Source organism: Hoplias malabaricus, chromosome 1 (assembly GCF_029633855.1).
Source record: "Hoplias malabaricus isolate fHopMal1 chromosome 1, fHopMal1.hap1, whole genome shotgun sequence".
In the NCBI taxonomy this organism is placed as follows: Eukaryota; Metazoa; Chordata; class Actinopteri; order Characiformes; family Erythrinidae; genus Hoplias; species Hoplias malabaricus.
In genome coordinates this window covers 23692253-23714741 of record NC_089800.1, presented here as the reverse complement: position 1 = coordinate 23714741, position 22489 = coordinate 23692253, and the positions used below count along the sequence as shown (strand labels likewise).

Genomic DNA, 22489 nt, shown 5'->3' with positions numbered 1-22489 from the left:
AGCCCCACACAAAATGAACTCATGGAAGGAATAGAAAAGATCTTTACTTGTACAGTACACCACACGTGTCAAAAAAAGAAACCAATGCTCACCTGGAACTACCAAAGCATGCCAACCTCTGTTGCAACACAACAAATCTCCACCACCTGGAATACATTTTCTACATTAAAATTCAAAGCAGCCAAAGATGACAATGGGAAGATGTTGACCTGCACAGCTCAGCTTTCAGGGTTAGAGTCTGTGGTTTTAAAAGTGAAGAGTAAGTGCACTTACATCTTTCAGATTACAAGCATACACACATCTTTCTTTAGGCACAATGTTTCAGTTAGAACTATCAAAAAATGTAAATAATCTTTCACGAATAATCACACACCTGATCATGATGCAGTTCATCATGATCTACTGTATTTGTTTAAGTTTGTCAAGATAGTTTTGTAGGTCACAGTTCTATTGGTTTAGTTTGTTTGGCTGAAATTTTGAAAAAGCTGAGGTTTTTTTTCTTAATGTGTGATTCTACCTTGGATTGTACATGAACCACAATGAAACAGCTATATCTCTTAAGGTGAACCCACAAATATGAATAAAAAGCAGATTTAAGCTTCATGAAAAAGTGAATATTTGGTAAGTTTTGCATTCTCTGCTGATGGCATTCTTTGGTTCTACATTAAAGGAGGAATGTCTTCACTGGACTGGTGAAGACTCAATGCCGAGTAAAATCAAAGGACTTCAGGGCTCCTGCCTGATCATTCCCTGCAGCTTCACCTTCAAAACTACAATGCCCAGCAATGTCATGGTGAAGTTTTACGAGTACTCCACTACACAGTACCCTTTAGCGTTTAGTGAAGATAAAAGTGCAGAAATCACTGGAAAGTTCTGGAGAAAGACATAACTTTTTGGATCGCCGAGTGAGGGCAGTTGCAGTTTGAATATTAACCCACTAATACGGAGCATAACAGAGTGAGACTATATCCCTGGATGGATCCAAAACCAGTTAACACATTCCACAGGGAAAACTATGAGAATTGGGTTGAAGTCCAGGTAACAGGTAAACAGATTTCTTTTAATGATAAGTCAAGTTACACACAGACAAAGTATAATTGACTGAATTCCCCATTGTTACTGCTTTCTACTGACAGATCAAGCTGACGAACCCAAACTCAGCATTACTGGCATGCCTCGAGTGGGAGAGCAAATCACAGTGTCCTGCAGTGTCTTCCATTATTGTCAGCCCAGTCCTCCCACACTCGACATGGGAGAGGGTACACAGCACCTCACTACTGTAAACTCTGCAGTGCAGGATGCCTGGATGACCACCAAACAAACAGTACTGAATTTGATTTGATTCACTCAGCACACATATCTAATCCAACACATTGTCACATTAATATATATCAACTACTTCACCTGTGTTTTAGATCCTGTTTAGAAACAAATCCAAAACAGTTGAGAACCAAAAAGCAGAATCCATAACCAAGAATCAAAATTTTGAAAACGAGAGGGTTGTTATTAATTTTGAGAGTTTTAAAAATAGTATATAAAGAGAATATTTCCACATTGGCTCGCTTATATAAGTTTTTTATTGTGCTTCCTCTCAGTAACACTTCTTTCAATTTCGCTTTCATTTCCCAAACCTTATCACTTTTGAATTCCATGGTTTCACTTTCATTTCAAAAAGCTTCGGTATTGATGCTGCATTCAAGTGGTGTTGTTATCAAAAACAAATGAGTTTCCCACAAGGAGGCATGAACAACCTCTGAAGTTGGAAGCTGAAGTCTGATACACTGAAATTTTCATTGAAGCACGATCTGGATTAGTTGTGATGTAAAAACATATGTTAAAATGTTAAAATGGTGGAACATCCACCAACAGCAAATATCAAATAGTGATGTCATTTTTTAACATCTACAATGAGCACATATGTTGTTTTGTGATGTTCAAAAAATTACATGACAAAAAGTCTGAAGAGCGTTCATGTTTTTTTTTTTCTCACACACACCACACGACCAAGACCAAGCCTGGAGAATGACTTGGACATCAGAGGATGCTACCACCCGACTTGCACTTAAAAGCAGCATGAGCATGAACTAAAGAGTTGGATCTAGAGGATGAACAATGAGAGTAGAAACAAGGGGGTCATTATATTATGATGTGTTTTAAAGTGTGTACATGAGATATTGATGCTTAGACTATGATTTGACTAGAGTACTAAACATATTTCATGTGGTAAAAACAGTTAAACTGGTATTAAATAGTTTCACTCAGTTGAAGCAATGCAAAATTGTAGTTTGAAAATTCTTTAATCTCACCAACCCTTCAAAGTGTGCTTGGTCCATTTGTTTGTACAGTACAAGATCTCTACACTATTCCCAGCTGGGACTCAGTTCGATTTTGTAAAGACCTGCTCAGTTTTTTTCTTCTACTTTACTGTTTCAGGTGTTTGTGAGGATATACTGATCGAGCCAGAGGTGGCAGATGTCACAGAGGGGATCGCAAAGAACTTCACCTGCAAAGTTTTCCATTCCTGCAAGAGAGATTCTCCGACAATCAGCTGGAACTATGCAGACATGCCTGAGACTGTAGAGACTAAAGAGAACCGCGGGTCAGGCTGGATCACCTCTTCAAATGTTTTATTTTTGGCTTCGATGGAAGATCATGGAAAGGAGCTCATCTGCACCACAAAGTTTCTTAATGAGGAGACCACTACGTCTGTTGTTTTACAGGTTCAAAGTGAGTTCACTGCACAGTTAAAGCCTGTAGTACACCAGCACTGGGGAGTATGTGTTTCACCCTGGAAAGAGCAACGTCCTGGACAACTTTAAAGGACGCACAAAGCTGCTGGGGGAGATAGACGAACAGAACTGCACTTTAGAGATTGACGATGTCAAAGCTCATGATAATGGACCATTTTGTTTCCGCGCAGAAAAAGACAACGACAAGTACGGCTTTAACCACAGCTGTGTTTGAAAGTTGTGTGAAAGGTGAGAAGAACATTTCTTCACAGGATAGAAATTCACATGTGCACCAGCATGTGCTCTCAGAACTCTCCGTGCAAATCTTGGGTTTGTAAAGTCTTCTCAGTGTTAAAACTGCTCCTGTTGAGCTGAAATAACTATCAGACTCTGGGATATGGAGCTAAATCACTGAACTACAGTAAGAATCTTAGTCTGAAGTTTTTAATTATATTGATCTGAATATTTAATATTTAAATTATACCTTTATGGCATTTGATAAACTTGAAATTGTAAAATTTCAAATTTGAAACATTCTAATTCAATGGTGGATGGCACAGTGGTGCAGCAGAGACTGGGAGGTTGTGGGTTCAAGTCCCGCTCCGGGGGACTGTCTGTGAGGAGTGTGGTGTGTTCTCCCTGTGTCTGTGTGGGTTTTCTCCGGGTGCTCGGGTTTCCTCCCACGCTCCAAAAACACACATTGATAGGTGGATTGGCAACTCAAAAGTGTCAATAGGTGTGAGTGAATGTGTAAGTGTGTGTCGCCTTGTGAAGGACTGATACTGCCTTGCACCCAGTGTTTCTGGGTAGGCTCCGGACCCACCACAACCATGAACTCAATAAGGATTACAGAAAATGAATGAATGAATAAACACGTTCTCTTGTATAAACGAGTTTCCTGTGGCCTAGACTTGAATTTATTAAATCTGAATTTCTCCAGCACAGGGAGAGGAGCTGTGTATGAAATAAATATATTAATTACGTTCCTAGAGCATATAAAACATGCAAATAAGGTAAGGGCAAACAAAGTTAATGGAGTCAATAATTACCCATTTACTTAATGTAGAACACAGAATAACAAAACAAAAAGGCCACTCAATATTTACAACACAGAACACGGGTTTGACATACAATATGAAGAGGCACAACAGACATAACGTGAGATTAACTGTGGGGAAGTAGAACCAACATTTAAAGACAAACATATACAACTCCTAAATTGCCTAAGGGTGGACGGAGGACGGTGCCAAAGAACAGTAAATAATAAAAGTACTACAAACTACCCTCTTATTAACCAATTTAAGCTAAGCTCACCCAACATACAGTAGTGGCACCCGCCCCTAGCCTAGTGTGTATATACAAAGAGGTTCCTAACGTGAGTGTGTATGTAAGACGCCTCAAACTACCCTGTCCACACCATAGAGCTGCAGAAAGTTGCAATCAAGTGTAACGTTGCACAAGTGAACGGTTGCACCCATTCATTATCAAGCTTTCCTGAGACCAAACAATGCCGCAAAAACCATTCACACACACACACACCGGAAGAAACGCACATTCAAACGAACAAAAAAATGCTCTCACTTTTCCCGCTGCTCCGCTCTCGAGATCCTTTAAGGTGAAAAAGCCCGCCCCTTCCGAACTCTTTGAAGGGTTGTAATAGGCCGGTTGAGTAGCACGAAGGACTCCATTGGTTGATGGAGAAGAAGAAGAAATCAGCCAATGACCTCACGGACGAACACGCGGGAGCCCTGAGAGAATGAGGACAAGACAAACAAAAACACATAGCATGTGTACTCCGTGCACGTAACACACGTTTTCTTGTATAAACAAGTTTCCTGTGGCCTAGACTTCAATTTATTAAATCTGCACAGGGAGAGGAGCTGTGTGTGAAATAAATATATTCTTTTTCCACATTTTTTTTCATTAGCGCCCTGCTCTGGAACCAGACAATCATTAACCAATATGTCAGCAACACCAATAAATGTATGACTAAAAAACAAATGTGAATCAATGTTAGCTCAGCACTAAAATCCTAATATTAGAATCCCCACTGCGCTGATTCAGAGATGTACCACAGTGTTATAAAAGTGTTATTAAACTTGCTTTAATACACATACATGTTTTAATGCAGGATCTCCAAACAAGCCGGAGGTTTCGCCTCTTCCTGAAGAGATGGAGCCAGGAAAAAAATTCACTATAAGTTGCTCTGTCACCCACACCTGCCCCTCACACCCTCCAACTATAAAGTGGAGTATACCCACAGCCAGAGAGAAAGTGAGCCATGAGGAGTCCAGTGGAGGTCAGTGGAAAACAACCTCAGAAATTGCATTCGTACCAACTGGCTACGAGAAAGAAGATGAAGACCTCATCTGTACAGCGACATTCTGGAAAGGAAAACAACAAGAGAGAGCTATTTATCTACCTGTGACACGTGAGTGAACAAAAAGGGAAAACAAATGATGCTGTGATGTTTCAGTGTATGAGTGAATGCTAATGAAGACTCTCTTTCAGGGTACGAGGGGCTGAGAATGGAGACCATAGGACCCTACGTCCTCGCACCTCTGTTTTTATGTCTGCTTCTTTGTGCCGTAGCTGTAGCCGGAGCTGTAATTTACAGGAAAAGGGTTAGGCGGTACGTTTTGTTTATTTTAATTTCTTTGTTATGTTATTATATTAACATGTTGTTAAGCTCCTCCTTTGGGCTGTAACCCTAGTTTCATTATTGTTTTTCAAATTCTTTACCAAATTACAGAATGCCTTCAGATGGTGAAGAACCTGAATGGAAGTAAGCAACATTTATTTTTATTAAAAAATCATTATGCAGTGGATTTACCAGATGATATTACATTTTCCACTGCCCTAAACTACAAAATAAATCAATAAGAAATGTAACTGAAAAGTTTTAAAACAGCTGCTTGGGGGTTACTGTACATTCATTACAAGCATTTACTATTTAAAATGTGTTTTTTTTTTGATAGGAGATCATTATGGAGCCAAATTTCCAGGTCAGATTTAATTATCACTGCTGTAGACTACGCTGACCTTAATTATTTGCACCCTCTCTAATTTCTCTCAAAACCTCTTTATAACACTAATTTCATCTTTCTCTTTGCTCAGTAACACCATACACATACTGCATGTATCTTACTGTGACAGCACTATTCAAAGGAAATAATCAGTTACACAACGCACAAACTATAGGTTTCTTACACAACTGAAAATTGTATTTATTATCCACTTTAATATATGTCTTTAAAAGGAGAACTGATGGGACTGCTAGCTGGATTACATCTTTTAAAAAAAAGTAAGTACTCAAGAAAATAGACACATAAGTTGAGACAGAGTACACTGTGTGTAAATAAGAAATATTAATCTTTTCTGTTTTGCACTGATGTAACATTGATTATTTATTCCATAGTGCACCGGAACGGCCTCCAAAACCTGAGAAAAGGTTTGTTATTAATATTTTTTTTAAATAAGGGCCAATTACATGTACAATTCTATTTATACTTTTTATCAAACATTTTAGGGCAATTTCTGAGACACAGATTAAAGTTGGTAAGCTGTGGGGTTTGTGGTGTAGCTCAGTGGATGACACTGCTGGTTTCTGTTCAGAAGGCCAGAGTTCAGCACCAGACTAAACTATTAAATTAATGGAGTTCTACACCAGACTTCAATTTCAAATTCAAATGATACGGTTAAGAGAGTTTTCAAAATGCAGTAAATGTAAATACAAGCCCAGGACACCTTTCAGTGGTAAATCCATATTCAAACCCTGTTTAGATTTGGACTAGGCTTAATCCCTGTCTAGGAATCTGGCCTTAAGTGTTCATTTTTTAATTTAAATTTGTTCATATTATGTTTGTTTTGATGGAATTAGACGCAGCATCTGGAGCCGCTTTTCCAGGTGATTATCACTGATATACTTTTTGTACTATTTATTCCGTTATTGTGCTGCATTATTTAAAATCCTTTCAGTTAAGTAACACTTTTAATGTTGTTTTGTAATCATAGAAGGGGTCCAGACATAACGGAGCATAAGTAAGTAATACATCAATAAACAAGCAGTAAAACACAATGGCTAAAGGCTTTAGTTTAACGTAAAGCTGTGTGTGGGCCATGTAGCCTTTCTCACACTTGCGTTCCACCCTTATGTTCCTTATATTTACTTTCATTTGTGTAACAGAACGTAAAATATTCATCATATTCCACAGTAACATTGTTTTATTTCATCCCCAGTGCACCTCTAAGACCACCAAAACCTGAAAAAAGGCAAGATCCCAATAATCTAATCACAGAACAAATGTTAACAGTTGTACAATAAGGCAAAATAACTTGTTTTCTGTTTTTTATTTGTCCTTGAAATAGGTACAAATAAATAATATGAAATAAGTATTTGGAGCCGCTTTTCAAGGTGATTTTTTTAAATATTTTATATTTTAATCAGTGTTGTAGTCATACAGCTCCAGGAACCTGGAGGTTGTGGGTTCGAGTCCTGCTCTGGGTCACTGTCTGTGAGGAGTGTGGTGTTTTCTGCCCATGTCAGTGTGGGTTTCCTCCAGGTGTTCCTCCCACGCTCCAAAAACACACATTGGTAGGTGGATTGGCAACTCAAAAGTGTCCGTAGGTGTGAGTGAATGTGTGTATGTCACCCTGTGAAGGACTGGCGCCCCCTCCAGGGTGTGTTCCCGCCTTGTGCCCAGAGATTCCGGGTAGGCTCCGGACCTACTGTGACCCTGAACACAGGGTTACAGACAATAAATGAATGAATGAATGTATTTTATTCATAAACACACACTACATTCTGGGAAATTTGGAGAGAAAAAAAAAAAAAGAATCTGTTCTTTGTTTATTCTCTTTAATCTTTATTACAAAGAAAACTTGTTGTCATTTTGCAAATACAAACAAAAACACAAACATACAAATGAAAATTTCATGCCTGCAACAGCACTGTTTTATGAAAATCACAACTTTTCTAGTTAATGCACTCAGTGTCCATTATATAATTACAGATTGTGGTATCTGTTGCTCTGCATACACCGTTCCCCCCCTTCAGCCTTTGGAAGACCCCCTGTTGTTTTGGCTGGTGAACCATTTTTGAAGTGGTGTTGTGTTAGAGTGTATTGTGCTAACAGGAGTGGATCAGACACAGCAGTGCTGCTTGAGTTTTTGAACATTGATTTTTTAAATAAAATTTGTTTTGACAACTTGATTCCAACAAAAATGATTTTATCACAGAAGGGGTCCAGACCTGTCAGTGGGGTATAAGTAAGTACTGTTTTAATTTAACAGCTTAATAACTCTAATAGAAATTGTATTATAGTATATTTTGTGGATTAACCTCATTTTCAGTACTGCTTTAATAAATGTTCTAACAGTAACATATAAAGTTGTAAGCAAATATTGGTACACATCTAGTTCAGTGGCAGATGCTGGTCTTTCAAGGAGGGGAAGCTCAATTTCGGCCTACATCATAAAATGTGTCGGTTTATTTATATGTAAATTCTACCCTCCATTCCTTTTCAAGAAAATGATCTGTGACCCTGTCGTACCAAGAAGGCGTCTTTTCCAGGGACTTGACTAGTGTCCTCTCAATGGCCAGCAGAGCTAGGCTGCTTAAACGGCCTTGGCCCTTGTGAAGTGTGTCCGCCTGTGAGTGCTTTGTGACAGTGAAAGGGCTCAGCAGCACCCGCTGGACAGAAACTGCAATAGAAGTCAGAAAGAGTGATAGAAGTCAGTCTCCAAACACAAGCAGCTACAAAAAACCCACCAGAAGTAGAAGCTCGATTTGTCGCTAGTCGTTTTTAACAAAGAAAATGCCGCTAAGAGGTTTAAGAAAGTCTGGTTCAACTCAGAACAGAATGAAAATTTAATGCTCCCACAGATCTTTACACCAAAGGATCGCTGAAAGCCCAGCATTTATCCAATGACTTGTCTTGTATCACTGCACTTCGCTGCTTTGCTATTGAACTCTGAGGACGCTATACGGAAATACAAGATGATGGATGTGAAAATTCTATGAAAGACAAAAGAATCTCTGATAATCACTTAAACCAGAACTGGAAATGTTTTGTATTTGTTTGATGATTAACAATATTAATTAACTAGACTTAGACATGTACATGCTTCCAAAACTCTGGGAAGACATGTTTCATATGAGTAAATTGAGTTGACACCTGTTCATATATTTCATTTTATAATTCCTTGCTGGAACTGGATTTTTTTTACATAATATGTTAATGCCAGTTGTCCTTTTCAATTAAATAAAATTCATTAATTTCATTCATTGTCTGTAACCCGTATCCAGTTCAGGGTCGCGGTGGATCTGGAGCCTACCCAGATTCATTGGGCGCAAGGCAGGAACACACCCTGGAGGGGGTGCAAGTCCTTCACAGGGCAACACACACACACTTACACCTATGGACAATTTTGAGTCGCTAATCCACCTACTAATGCGTTTAAATGTAAATGTAAATGCAATATTAAAACTATGGCCCCAAAACTGAACCCTGCCAAACCCCACATGATAATGGAGTACACTCAGACACAAAATCTTACAAAATTTTAGCCAAAAAATGAAGTTTCAGTATATGCCTGTAATTGTTAAGCACAGCTGTGTCTAAATTGGATTTCTTTATTAAAGGCTGAACAGTAGCATTTTTAAAGTAAGACGAAACACAACCTGTAGACAATGAGGAATTAATACTATTTAATACTGCAGGGCAGATACTTGGTAAAAGTTTTAAAAATAAAGAAAAAAGTATCAAATCCAAAGCACTAGTGGAAGGCTTTAATTTCCTAGTTGCATCCAACTTATCTTCAAAGCTGATAGGCTGGAAGAATTCCAAAACAGAAGGAGATGATGAGAGACTAACTTTAGAAATGCACAACACAGGTTAATACTAGACCTAATGGTCATGACCTTATCAACAAAAAATGAGAGAAACCTATTACAATCATTGACAGAAAAACATGGCAATGTTCCACGTGGTGTTGAAACAATATTATTAGCATTTAATAAAATCTCAGGATTTCTTTTAGAAAGTGAAGTTAAATTAACGAAGTTAGCATTAAACAAAGATTAAACAACAAAGATCTTTAAGGTACAGGTGATTCACTTCTAACCCAGTAGGCTTCCATAATCTCTCAGACCTGCAGCACTTCTGTCTCAAAGAACAAACCTTATCTGTCATCCACAGACCTTTATCACTGATTGACTAAGACCTGACCTTTAAAGGTACCGCTTTCTCCAGTAACACAGAACTATGCTCATTAAAAGATTGTATTAAAAACTCAACATCATTACAATTTACATTAAAGTCACAACAGAATTGTGCTGAGAACTGGTCGACCGAATTTTGGGTGATAATACGAGTATGGGACGCTTTTTTTTAGGGCAGAGAGGGTCTGTATTACCAGAAAGACTAAAAATATACATTTATAATAACTTATCAAAAGGTCTTCACAGCAGATGTGATCAATACAGTTGCAAGAAAAAGTATGTGAACCACTGGGAATTTCATGTTTTTCTGCATACATTGGTCAAAAATGTGATCTGATCCTCATCAAAATCAAAGGTACTGACAAATATAATGTGACTAAAATAATAACCCCCAAACATTCTAATAATTTGGGTCTTTATGGAGAACACCCATAAAAAACACACAGTGCTAGTGGATAAAGTATGTGAACACTTGGGAGTTTGGATGTGTGGACTAGAGCTACTTTGACTGATAAGATCCACTCAAACTTTTTAAGATTGCTCTGCACAAGGAGTGTATGCATATGCGAGCCATGCCTCACCAAAAAAGAGCTTTCAGCGTATCTACAATCAAAAATTGTTGATTTAAATAAAGCTGGAAAAGGTTAAAACATGATTTTTAAAGACTTTAGATATCACAAGTCTACAGTAAGGAAAACAATCTACAAATGGAGACAATTTGGGACTGTGGCTACTCTGCCAACAAGTGGGTGCCCAATCAAAATGACCCCAAGAGCACAACAGAGATTCATCAATACGGTCAAGAAAAAACCCAGAGTGACAGCCAAAGATTTGAAGGAGTCATTGGTACAGGCTCACATCTGTGTTCATGAGTCTACAGTTATTAAAATATTGAACAAATAGGGTATCTATGGCAGGACACCACAAAGGAAGCCATTGCTTACTAAGTACATTGCTGCATGCTTGAAGTTTGCAAAAGACCACACAGACAATCCACAGTGATACTGGCATAAGGTTTTCTGGACTAATTAATTTAAGATTTAACTATTTGGAAAGAACATGCAGCATTACATCTTGCGTAAAAAAAGCACTACACATCACCATGAAAATATCATCCCAACCACAAAGTATGGTGGAGGGAGCATCATGATTTGAAACTGCTTTTCTGCACCAGGTCCTGCCACCTTACAATCACTGAGGGGAAGAGGAATTCCCAAGTGTATAAAAAATTCTACAGGATAATGTGTGCGTGGCTGTACATCATCTGAAACTCTATAGTCGTTGGTTGATGCAACAGGATAATGACCCAAAACACTGGAGCAAGTCCACAGCAGAATGGCTTATGAAAAACTAAATCCGCCATTTGCAGCGGCCAAGTCAGAGCCCAGATCTCAACCCTATAAAGATGCTATAGATTCACTTGAAGAGAGCTGTACACATGAGACGTCTATGGAATATGTCAGAAATAAAGCAGTTCTGCCAAGAATAATCGGAAAAAATTCCTCCTGACCAATGTGCAGGTCTGATCTACAGCTACAGGAAGCACCTGGTTGAGGTTACTGCTGCCAAGGGAGGGTCAACCAGCTATTAATCCCATGGGTTCACTTACTTTTTCCACTTTGAATGTAGAATAAGGGTGTTTAATAAAGACTGGAAAGATCATGTTTTTCTTTGGGTTATTATTTTAGACATATTTGTCAGGACCCTTGACTTGGATGAAGATCAGATCACATTTTATAACAAATATATGCAGAAAACCCTGAAATTCCAAACTTTTTCTTGCAACTGCATATAACCCCAAAGCAAAAACAAGGCCCAAAATATGACCACCTGTATGAGTGGCACCTGAAACAAACTGCTTAAAATGAAAATATTCAACATTATTAGAAATTCAGTGGCTACACAATCCATGTCATCATCAATATGCAAATAGCAGTGTGTTCATTTGAACTTTCCAGTGTTCTTTTTTTATCTCAAGTCGATGATTTTCAATCAGTGGTAATATGCTAAATATTCTAATTACTCATTGAACTTCTACTTATTATCAAACGTACTTGCAGCAAAATGTAGGCAAACCTTTTTGAAATGTTTTATCTACTATACTGTGCAAAGTCAGATGTCACATTTTTATTATTAATTACTATTCATTTGGAAAACTTGCTGTGCTCCAATACCCACACTTATGTGGGTACAAAAGTAAATACATTTGCTTCTGAATATGTTGAATTGCACATTTTAATGTGTCTGTGTGTGTGTGGTCAGTTTCTTGCAGGGCTTACAGTAGAATGAATACAGTAATGCATCACTTGAAAATGACTAGGTCCCATACTATGATGTTTCTACACTGTGACTGAATGGTTTACAGTAAAATATCAGCAGATAGAACAGTTGGCATACAGGACTACAGTCATCAAGGCTGCAACCTATGATATTTTTAAATATTAATAATGATTGAAAAAATATTATTCCCGCCTTGCGCCCGATGATTCCAGGTAGGCTCTGGACCCCCCGCGACCCTAAATTGGATAAGCGGTTACAGATAATGGATGGATGGATGGATTGAAAAAATATTATATTTCGATTGTCAGTTGTGCACATTACAGAGGGAGTAACAGAGCCCACATTCAGCGACAATTCAATGCTCAACAATTTGAATTAATCTTAAGGCGATTTATCTCAGCTCTATGACATGAGTGACATAATTCAAAATCAAATAATAATATGGGCGGCACGGTGGCGCAGCCACACAGCTCCAGGGACCTGGAGGTTGTGGGTTTGATTCCCGCTCCACGTGACTTGTCTGTGAAGAGTTGGTGTGTTCTCCCCGTGTCCGCGTGGGTTTCCTCTGGGTGCTCCGGTTTCCTCCCACAGTTCACACGGTTTTTGTGTCTGCTGCTTACAAGTTGGAAGGAAATCACATATTAAGTGCACAATTACATACATATGGGGGCGGCCGTGGCTTATAGACCAGGCTTGGTCACGGAAGGAACATCCACAGCTGAAGTGCCCTTGAGCAAGGCACTGAATCCCCAAATGCTTCCTGGGTGACGGGGATGACTGCCTGCCGATCCTGACCCAGAAAGGGAGCACATATCGGTCCACTGGCATAAACAGGCTGTCACACCACTGACTGTAGACCACTGCTGATCCACCATCGGACCACTCAGATTATTGTCCTGTACAGAATATAACTCATTATTAATCTCCTCAAACAGATTTTACATCCACAGAGACTTTTATTCTGGAAAACAAACTAACACAAATATTACCAACAACTATGAGAGATATAATAATGAGTATAAGCCTGATATAAAATGATTAAATGCTGAAAATGTTGACACTGTGCTGGATTAAAATTATTTACTAATCTTATTTATAAAGAATAACAAAAAGAACCTAATGAAGGAAAAAAATGTAAATTTGACTGTGAATGGATAAGTGCTAAAATGTGGCATTTTGTATAAAATTATAGTTTAATCACCAGAGGTCCACCCAGAAAATGCTGTGCAAAACACTAGTATCTACTCAAAAAGACCCATTTAAACTCAGCAATTAACAGAGGAGTTGATCCTGTTGTGTTTGACCATGAAAATCATCAAACTGTGTTGGACACCAGCCCTCTAGGACAGGAAATAAATATCCCAGCTATGGACTACATATGAGGAATACATTTACAAAGTTAATATGGTCATTTTATGGTCATGTATTTATTATTTTTTTTGTATAATTTAATGCAACAATATTTTAGTTAGAGCTGGTGGTCCTTCTGTGTCTGCTGTTTACCAGGAATGTCTCCTAAAGATCCTGATCGTGCCAGTTTCCGGCAGTGTTGGGAAATTTCCCGACGTAATTAAGAAAGGTACTTTCCGTAAGACCCAGCAGTGAGAGGCGCTTTTCTAAGTGTTACATGTCGGAGGAGCGTCGCATCGCAATCGGTGTGAAGCTGTCATTTCAAGGTAAAAAAATACTGTCATTTTAAGGTAAAAAATGCTGTCATTTTAAGGTAAAAAATCTTCATTTAAGTCGATTACAATACGTTTTAGCAATGAATTCAAGGAGAACAGATGACTGCCTTTTTCGCCCCTTTTGTAACAGGGGGTCCTGAAATTGACACAGTTTACTAAGTGTCTTTAAGGGAGGTAAGACTATTTTTATTCATATTAATATTTTAATAGTTTTACGTTGAGAACGAGCTCACACTGCGAACTCTGCTGGAAGCTGTGTATTTAGGTCCAGCACACGGGCTCCGGGGGCGAAAAGAAAAAACCCGAACTCGCTGTGGTTTAATTGGACGGTGGAAGCAAGCGACGGTGGAAGGAGTAACTACAGGTTCAGCTTAAAAAACCGATTTCCAGCCTTAGCTCCTAGAAAGGTTTTATTTGTCTCCCGCCCGCCTCTGCCCTTCTCCACAGAGGGTGCCTCGTTCCTGTTTGGAGTTGCGTTCCTCTGCCGGAGCTGCGGTGCAGCGGTGGAAAGTTCTCCTCGGACAGTGTTTCTACACATAACTCTTGAACTGATAGAGCTGATGCCAGAAGTGCAGGTGCTCACAGCGGATCCATTTAAACCAATAAGTGTCATGACGTTTCGATGGTCCTCTTTTAAAACAGCATTTTGTTCTGTAATTTCACGAGGAAATCTCATTTTAAATCTTGAGGATAATGTTTTCCATTAAGTTTAATCCCCATGCTGATGATGAAAACATTTCATAAAGTTCTCTATTTGGTGCCTCGTAGTGAATTTTGATTTTATTTACATAAAAAACACTCGGGCTCTCCTTAATTCTGTGTCCGGAAAAGGTGCCTCCGGTCACGTCCACAGCTGCCTGTCTGCATCCTGCGGAAATTCATTTCGTCCACATCCAACTCGATATGAAACCTCGCCATGTCCACCGCCCCCTCAGTTTTAGGCTGTACACTGTTTCGTTTTGGTGCTCTAAACTGAATTTATTAATATATAATCTTATAAATGTACCTTTCATTCACTTGTTTTTCTTCATTCAGTTAATCACTCGCTTCCCCCAATAGGCACAGTAATCATAAATACCAAATTTAAAGTTTTAAACTACTCCTGTTTTGTCAGCTATGATGTACTGGTTGGTTAGTAGTGTGTTATATTATATATTAAATTATATATACACTGGCATTCTACAAGTTTCAAAAGTTACTTTTAGAGCTTGTGGACACCCCACCCCTCCCCCCATTCTCGCTCTGAGTTACTTTTTTCTTAGTAACTGATTGTCCACTTGTCCTGCATGACACGATGTAACACTGACCACTGGTGTCTCCGACCCTGGGATGTTGGTCAAAGGATATTTCTTTCTGTCTCTGGAGACTCATAACACAATGTTAATATCATATGCACCCCAAAAAGAAAACCAAAACTAACCACAGATTTTTCCATTTTCTGAGAAATTGTCTGTTCACCAGGGAGGACTGACTGTTCCTGCTATTCACCTCTGATGCCTTGCTCGCCTGCCATCAACTGCTGCATGCCTTTGATTGGCTTCCCACCCACTGCCACCAACACTGAAGTTACTAATAATTTTCCCATTAACCAGTATTAATTTTAATTATTTTATGGTCACCACTATTGTTTTTATATCAGTCACCCAGAACATAACAGATTATTGTGATGGTACTGTGAATCTGAAATTCCTTCCTCTCTGACTTTTCACGTATTTTGCAGGAATCATTCATTTCTGGTAGAAGAGCCCAGGAACTGACATACTGAAATAAGTGAAACTTTTTGATGTTATTCAAACTTATTGAAATATAGTTATAGTTATTGTGATTATTGCAGTTTAAACTGGAAAGTATTTCAGCTGAAATAACTGAAGAAACACCTATGACACTTTGAATTGAATGCAGAATAATATTAAAATAATACATTTCACTTTTTTTTGTCAGTTCTATATTCAGTTCAGCTCGACTGCATTCAAGAACATGGCCAGACTTCTGCTACTGCATTTAATTTTTAACGGTCAGTGTTATGATAATTCTCTTGTACTTTATTATATCAATACCACAGTTTTCCGTAAGAAAAGACATGGATTCCTAATTGTTTTTCTTTAATCAATTCACTTAATACTTTTTTACTGAAATAGAAGGCGGTACAGAGTTTTAGATGCGTCAGGAAATACACAAAATATATAGAATTTACCATTTGTAAAGAATTCTCAATAACACACTTTTATTTTTTCTGGCGTACAGGTGTCCTGTTCAGTGTGACCTGGCGTGGATTGTCCACATGCCAAACAGCATTCAAGGCCTGCGCGGTTCCTGCCCTGTCATACCGTGTTCATTCTCTTACTCTTATTCTCCACCTACAAACCCTGATCGAATAGTGTGGTATCAGTATGTTAGTCGAGGCTACCCTTTAGTTTATGACCGTTGGAATCCTCAAAATGAGATTGAAAAATTCAGAGGAAAAACCAGTTTATATCCGAGAATAAAGCAAAGGGACTTCAGCCTGCTGATTAAGGACCTCAGTCTTTCCCACCATGAAGAAAAAATTTACACCTGGATAGACCCAGAACATGTTGGATCGAGTACTTACCATTTCTATGATGTTACAAGTACAATTTTAATTAAGAGTCAGAATCTCATCTGTATTTTCTTGCTTCTCAAACTTTTCTCTTCATTAACTGTACAACATTGAACCACATTTGACCAGTGCCTCTTTCTCCATAATGTCAATTTTGAACTTCACTGTTCAGTGCATCACCTCCCACACCTGCCCTTACAACAAACCTACTCTGAGTTTCAGTGGGATAGAAAAAAAGGAAGGAACCAGTGACCAGTGGAAAAACATAGACATTGGTGACGGCAAGTGGAAAATCATACTCACACGACAAGGCATTGTGAAGTCTGAAAGTCAAACAATTGAGTGTTTTGTCAGACATCCTGGGGGTCTCTCAGCATCTGGTGGTCATTACAACATACTGCCAAGTGTAAGTGGCTTTTCTGAATTTGTAAAAAATTCTATTGTGCTGTCTCTGGAAAAGCAAAGAACATCAACAAGGTCTTTCTAATGTGCCCCTTTTCACCATTCGGTTGCACACTGTTCAAAAAATGACTGCACTGTCCTCAAATACATTTGATCTGAATTGTCAATAGGTGCCATTGAGACACCTCTGATCACACCTGACTCCAGCACTGAGTTTCTTGAGGGTGTGGAAACAGATATTGTTTGCTTAGACCTACATGTGCCTCAAAGCCCAACTTTCCATCACCTGGAATAATGGACAGTTATCTGGCAGCACAACTCAGGAAACATGGAAATAAAGTGGAAGCTCGATCAACATTAAAATTCACGGCAATTTTCACTGTGATTTTTTTTATGTATTTAAGCTGCACATTTACAGTACTTAATAGTAGTTAATTTATTGTACTATGTATATGAAGTCAAGTCAAGAACAGTGGTTATTAAACTGAGATTATACAGGTCTGAAATGAGTTTAAATTAATCCGACACCAATTTGCTATCTAGAGTTTGAAATAATGTAATTTTACATATTTGAACACTCAAACTAAAAATGACAATGTTTAGACATACAATAACTTACAGAGAAACAAATTTTGTCCAGTTTTCAACAAATGAATACACACGTTATTATTACATATCCAAAAATGTATTAAAGATTATTATAGAAGTAATATACAGCACTAGAGAAATTGTATAGTAAGTTAATGAAAGGTATGATAAAAGTTAAAGTAATACATTTAACGCAGTTGAAAAATGCAGTTGTTTGAGGCTAATGCCCTTGTGAAGCAGTCATCAGAAAAGGTTTGTTGTTGTTATTATTATTATTATTATTATTATTATTATTAATAATAATAATAATAATAATAATTTTAAATGAGGGCCAATTACATGTACAATTCTATTTATATATTTTATCAAACATTTTAGGGCAGTTTCTGAGACACAGATTAAAGTTGGTAAGCTGTGGGGTTTGTGGTGTAGCTCAGTGGATGACACTGCTGGTTTCTGTTCAGAAGGCCAGAGTTCAGCACCAGACTAAACTATTAAATTAATGGAGTTCTACACCAGACTTCAACTTCAAATTCAAATGATATGGACTGTAGTTCATTCTGATTAAGAGAGTTTGCAAAATGCAGTAAATGTAAATACAAGCCCAGGACACCTTTCAGTGGTAAATCCATATTCAAACCCTGTTTAGATTTGGACTAGGCTTAATACCTGTCTAGGAATCTGGCCTTAAGTGTTCATTTTTTAAATTTGTTCATGTTATGTTTGTTTTGATGGAATTAGACGCAGCATCTGGAGCCGCTTTTCCAGGTGATTATCACTAGTGTACTTTTTGTACTTTTTATTCAGATTATTGCGCTGCATTATTTAAAAGCATTCAATTAAGTAACACTTTTAATGTTGTTTTGTAATCATAGAAGGGGTCCAGACATAAAGGAGCATAAGTAAGTAATACATAAATAAACAAGCAGTAAAACACAATGGCTAAAGGCTTTAGTTTAACGTAAAGCTGTGTGTGGGCCGTGCAGCCTTTCTCACACTTGCGTTCCACCCTTATGTTCCTTATATTTACTTTCATTTGTGCAACAGAACGTAAAATATTCATCATATTCCACTGTAACATTGTTTTATTTCATCCCCAGTGCACCTCTAAGACCACCAAAACCTGAAAAAAGGCAAGATCCCAATAATCTAATCACAGAACAAATGTTAACAGCTGTACTACAGCAAAATAACTTGTTTTCTGTTTTTTATTTTTTCATGGCACAGTATTTGGAGCCGCATTTCAAGGTGATTTTTTATACATATATATATTTTGTATTTTATTCAGTATTTTATTCAGTGTGGTGTGTTCTGCCCATGTCAGCGTGGGTTTCCTCCAGGTGTTCCTCCCACGCTCTAAAAACACACATTAGTAGGTGGATTGGCAACTCAAAAGTGGACGTAGATGTGAGTGAATGTGTGAGTGTTTGTCACCCTGTGAAGGACTGGCGCCCCCTCCAGGGTGTGTGCCCGCCTTGCACCCAGAGATTCCGGGTAGGCTCCGGACCTACTGTGACCCTGAACTAGATAAGGGTTACAGACAAAGAATGAATGAATGAATTAATTTTATTCATAAACACAAATTGGAGAGAAATTTGGAGAGAAAAAAAACAATAATCTGTTCTTTGTTTAGGGCGGCACGGTGGCGCAGCAGGTAGTGTCGCAGTCCTGGGGACCTGGAGGTTGTGGCTTCGATTCCCGCTCCGGATGACTGTCTGTGAGGAGTTGGTGTGTTCTTCGGGTGCTCCGGTTTCCTCCCACAGTCCAAACAACACACATTAGTAGGTGGATTGGCGACTCAAAAGTGTCCGTAGGTGTGAGTGAATGTGTATCTGTGTGTCTGTGTTGCCCTGTGAAGGACTGCCGCCCCCTCCAGGGTGTATTCCCGCCTTGCGCCCAATGATTCCAGGTAGGCTCTGGACACACCGCAACCCTGAAATGGATAAGCAGTTACAGATAATGAATGAATGAAATGAAACCAACATACAAATATAAAACATACAAACAAACAAAAACACAAACATACAAATGAAAATTTGATGCCTGCAACAGCACTGTTTTATGAAAATTACAACTTTTCTAGTTAATGCACTCAGTGGCCATTATATCAGCTCCACTGACCATACAGATTCACTCTGGATTTCTACAATTACAGACTGTGGTAACTGTTGCTCTGTATACTTCATTAGCCCCCTTTCAGCCTTTTGAAGACCCCCTGTTGTTTTGGCTTGTGAACCATTTTTGAAGTGGTGTGTTAGAGTGTATTGTGCTAACAGGAGTGGATCAGACACAGCAGTGCTGCTTGAGTTTGAACATTGATTTTTTAAATAAAATTTTTGACAACCTGATTCCAACAAAAATGATTTTATCACAGAAGGGGTCCAGACCTGTCAGTGGGGTATAAGTAAGTACTGTTTTAATTTAACAGCTTAACAACTCTAATATAAATTGTATTATAGTATATCTTGTGGATTAACCTCATTTTCAGTACTGCTTTAATAAATGTTCTAACAGTAACATATACAGTTATAAGCAAATATTGGTACACATCTAGTCATATTACATTCACGTCTATAGAAATAATATTAATAAAAGTATAGAATTGGGGAATGGTATGTTTACCCTGGTGGGAGTATGCTATATTAAAGTTCTAGTACCTGGTGTGTTTTCATGCTGTTGTCATACATGAGCCTGAAAAAGAGGTCGTCACATGGCCCCCAGCTCTCTGAAAGTAATATGTTTATATTTTGTTTTCATAGTGCAGCATCTGGAGCTGCAGATTTCTCAAAACCTTACATTCCATCACCCAAGAGGTAGAGCTCAGTTCAATGCATACACACCAATACATACAAATAATTAACTTGAAGGAACTCAGCCATGGTGTATACTCACAATAAGCTCACGATATGATACGATGCATAATCTCCTATGAATTAACCATCTCTCTCTCTCTCTCTCTCTCTCTCTCTCTCTCTCTCTCTCTCTCTCTCTCTCTCTCTATTTGTAAAGTATCATTGTAGGGGACAAAAATCCTATGGAAGATCAGCTGTGAGTATAATATAGTTTTAAATCCATTTTGTTTTAAATGGTAAAAGTAAAAAACTGATCAAATACATTTCAGTATTTTGTCCTGTTTATGATAGTGAACATCTACTAGTGTAGTGCTCCAGTGATTGACAGCACTCAATGATGCGTGTATTTCTCTACAGGATTATGAGGCTGACTGCAACCTATACGGAAATACAAGATGATGGATGTGAAAATTCTATGAAAGACAAAGGAATCTCTGATAATCACTTAAACCAGAACTGGAAATGTTTTGTATTTGTTTGATGATTAGCATTATTAATTAACTAGACATAAACATGTACATGCTTCCAAAACTCTGGGAAGACATGTTTCATATGAGTAAATTGCATGAGCTGACACCTCTCCATATATTTCATTTTATAATTCCTTGCTGGAACTGGATTTTTTTGTTGTTGTTGTCCTTTCAATTAAATAAACTTCATTCATTTCATTCATTGTCTCTAAAAGTTTTAAAAATAAAGAAAAAAGTATCAAATCCAGAGCACTAGTGGATGGCTTTAATTTCCTAGTCACATCCAACATATCTTCAAAGCTGATAGGCTGGAAGAAATCCAAAACAGAAGGAGATGATGAGAGACTAACTTTAGAAATGCACAACACAGGTTTAATACTGGACCTAATGGCCATGACCTTGTCAACAAAAAATTAAAGAAGCCTATTGCAATCATTGACAGAAAATCATGGCAATGTTGCACGTGGTGTTGAAACAATATTATTAGCATTTAATAAAATCTCAGGATTTCTTTTAGAAAGTGAAGTTAAATTAGTAAATTAAGCAGACCTAGCCTCTTTTAATAAAGCATTAAAACAACAAAGATATTTAAGGTACAGGTGATTCACTTCTAACCCAGTAGGCTTCCATAATCTCTCAGACCTTCGACACTGCTGTCTCAAAGAACAAACCTCATCTGTCATCCACAGACCTTTATCACTGAACTTTATCACTGAACTTTATCACTAAGACCTGACCTTTAAAGGTACCACTTTCTCCAGTAACACAGAACTATACTCATTAAAAGATTGTATTAAAAACTCAACATCATTACAATTTACCTTAAAGTCACAACAGAATCGTGCTGAGAAATGGTTGACCGAATTATGGGTGATAATACGAGTATGGGACACTTTTTTTTTTTTTGGGCAGAGAGGGTCAGTATTACCAGAAAGACTAAAAATATACATCTTTAATAACTTATCAAAAGGTCTTCACAGCAGATTTGATCAATACAGTTGTAAGAAAAAGTATGTGAACCATTTGGAATTGCATGATTTTCTGCATACATTTGTCAAAAAATGTGATCTGATCCTCATCAAAATCAAAGATACTGACAAATATATCCATCCATCCATCCATTATCCACTGCTTATCCGGATCCGGGTCGTGGGGGAAGCAGTCGGAGCAAAGAAACCCAGACCTCTCTCTCCCCAGCCACGGCCTCCAGCTCCTCCGGTGGTATACTGAGGCGTTGGGGTATACCGAGGCGAGGTGCTGATCCTCATCCCTACCGCTTCACACTCGGCTGCAAACTGGTCCAGCAAGAGGTCCTGGCTCGATGAAGCCAACAAGAACACATCATCCGCAAAAAGCAGACATGGAATCCTGAAACCACCAAACCGGACACCTTCAGCCACTTGGCTACGCCAAGAAATTCTGTCCATAAAAATTATGAACAGAACCGGTGACAACGGGCAGCCCTGACGGACTCCAACTTACTGCCAGCCATACGAACCAGACTCCTGCTCTGTTTATACAGGGACTGGATGGCTCATAGCAAAGAGCCCAGTACCCCATACTCCGTACAGAATACCCCCCACAGAATACCCTGAGGGACACAGTCGAATGCCTTCTCCAGATCCACAAAACACATGTAGACTGGTTGAGCAAACTCCCATGCACCCTCCAGGATCCTAGCGA

General features: G+C 38.4%; 1 long non-coding RNA gene across 4 annotated transcripts; it reads left to right on the top strand.

Annotated features, from left to right (window-relative positions):
• Positions 1–13817: 13817 nt before the first annotated feature.
• Positions 13818–21046, top strand: LOC136686247 (uncharacterized). Of its 4 annotated transcripts, none has more exons than XR_010800303.1 (13): positions 13819–13907; positions 14047–14090; positions 15637–15686; positions 15858–15930; positions 16161–16900; positions 18226–18252; positions 18360–18386; positions 18585–18617; positions 18712–18732; positions 19118–19888; positions 20244–20297; positions 20494–20532; positions 20694–21046. It is a non-coding gene; the product is annotated as an uncharacterized lncRNA (long non-coding RNA). The 4 variants fall into 4 exon arrangements; XR_010800302.1 differs by having other exon boundaries at positions 13849–13907; positions 13995–14090; XR_010800301.1 differs by having other exon boundaries at positions 13818–13907; positions 15637–15930.
• Positions 21047–22489: the final 1443 nt, after the last annotated feature.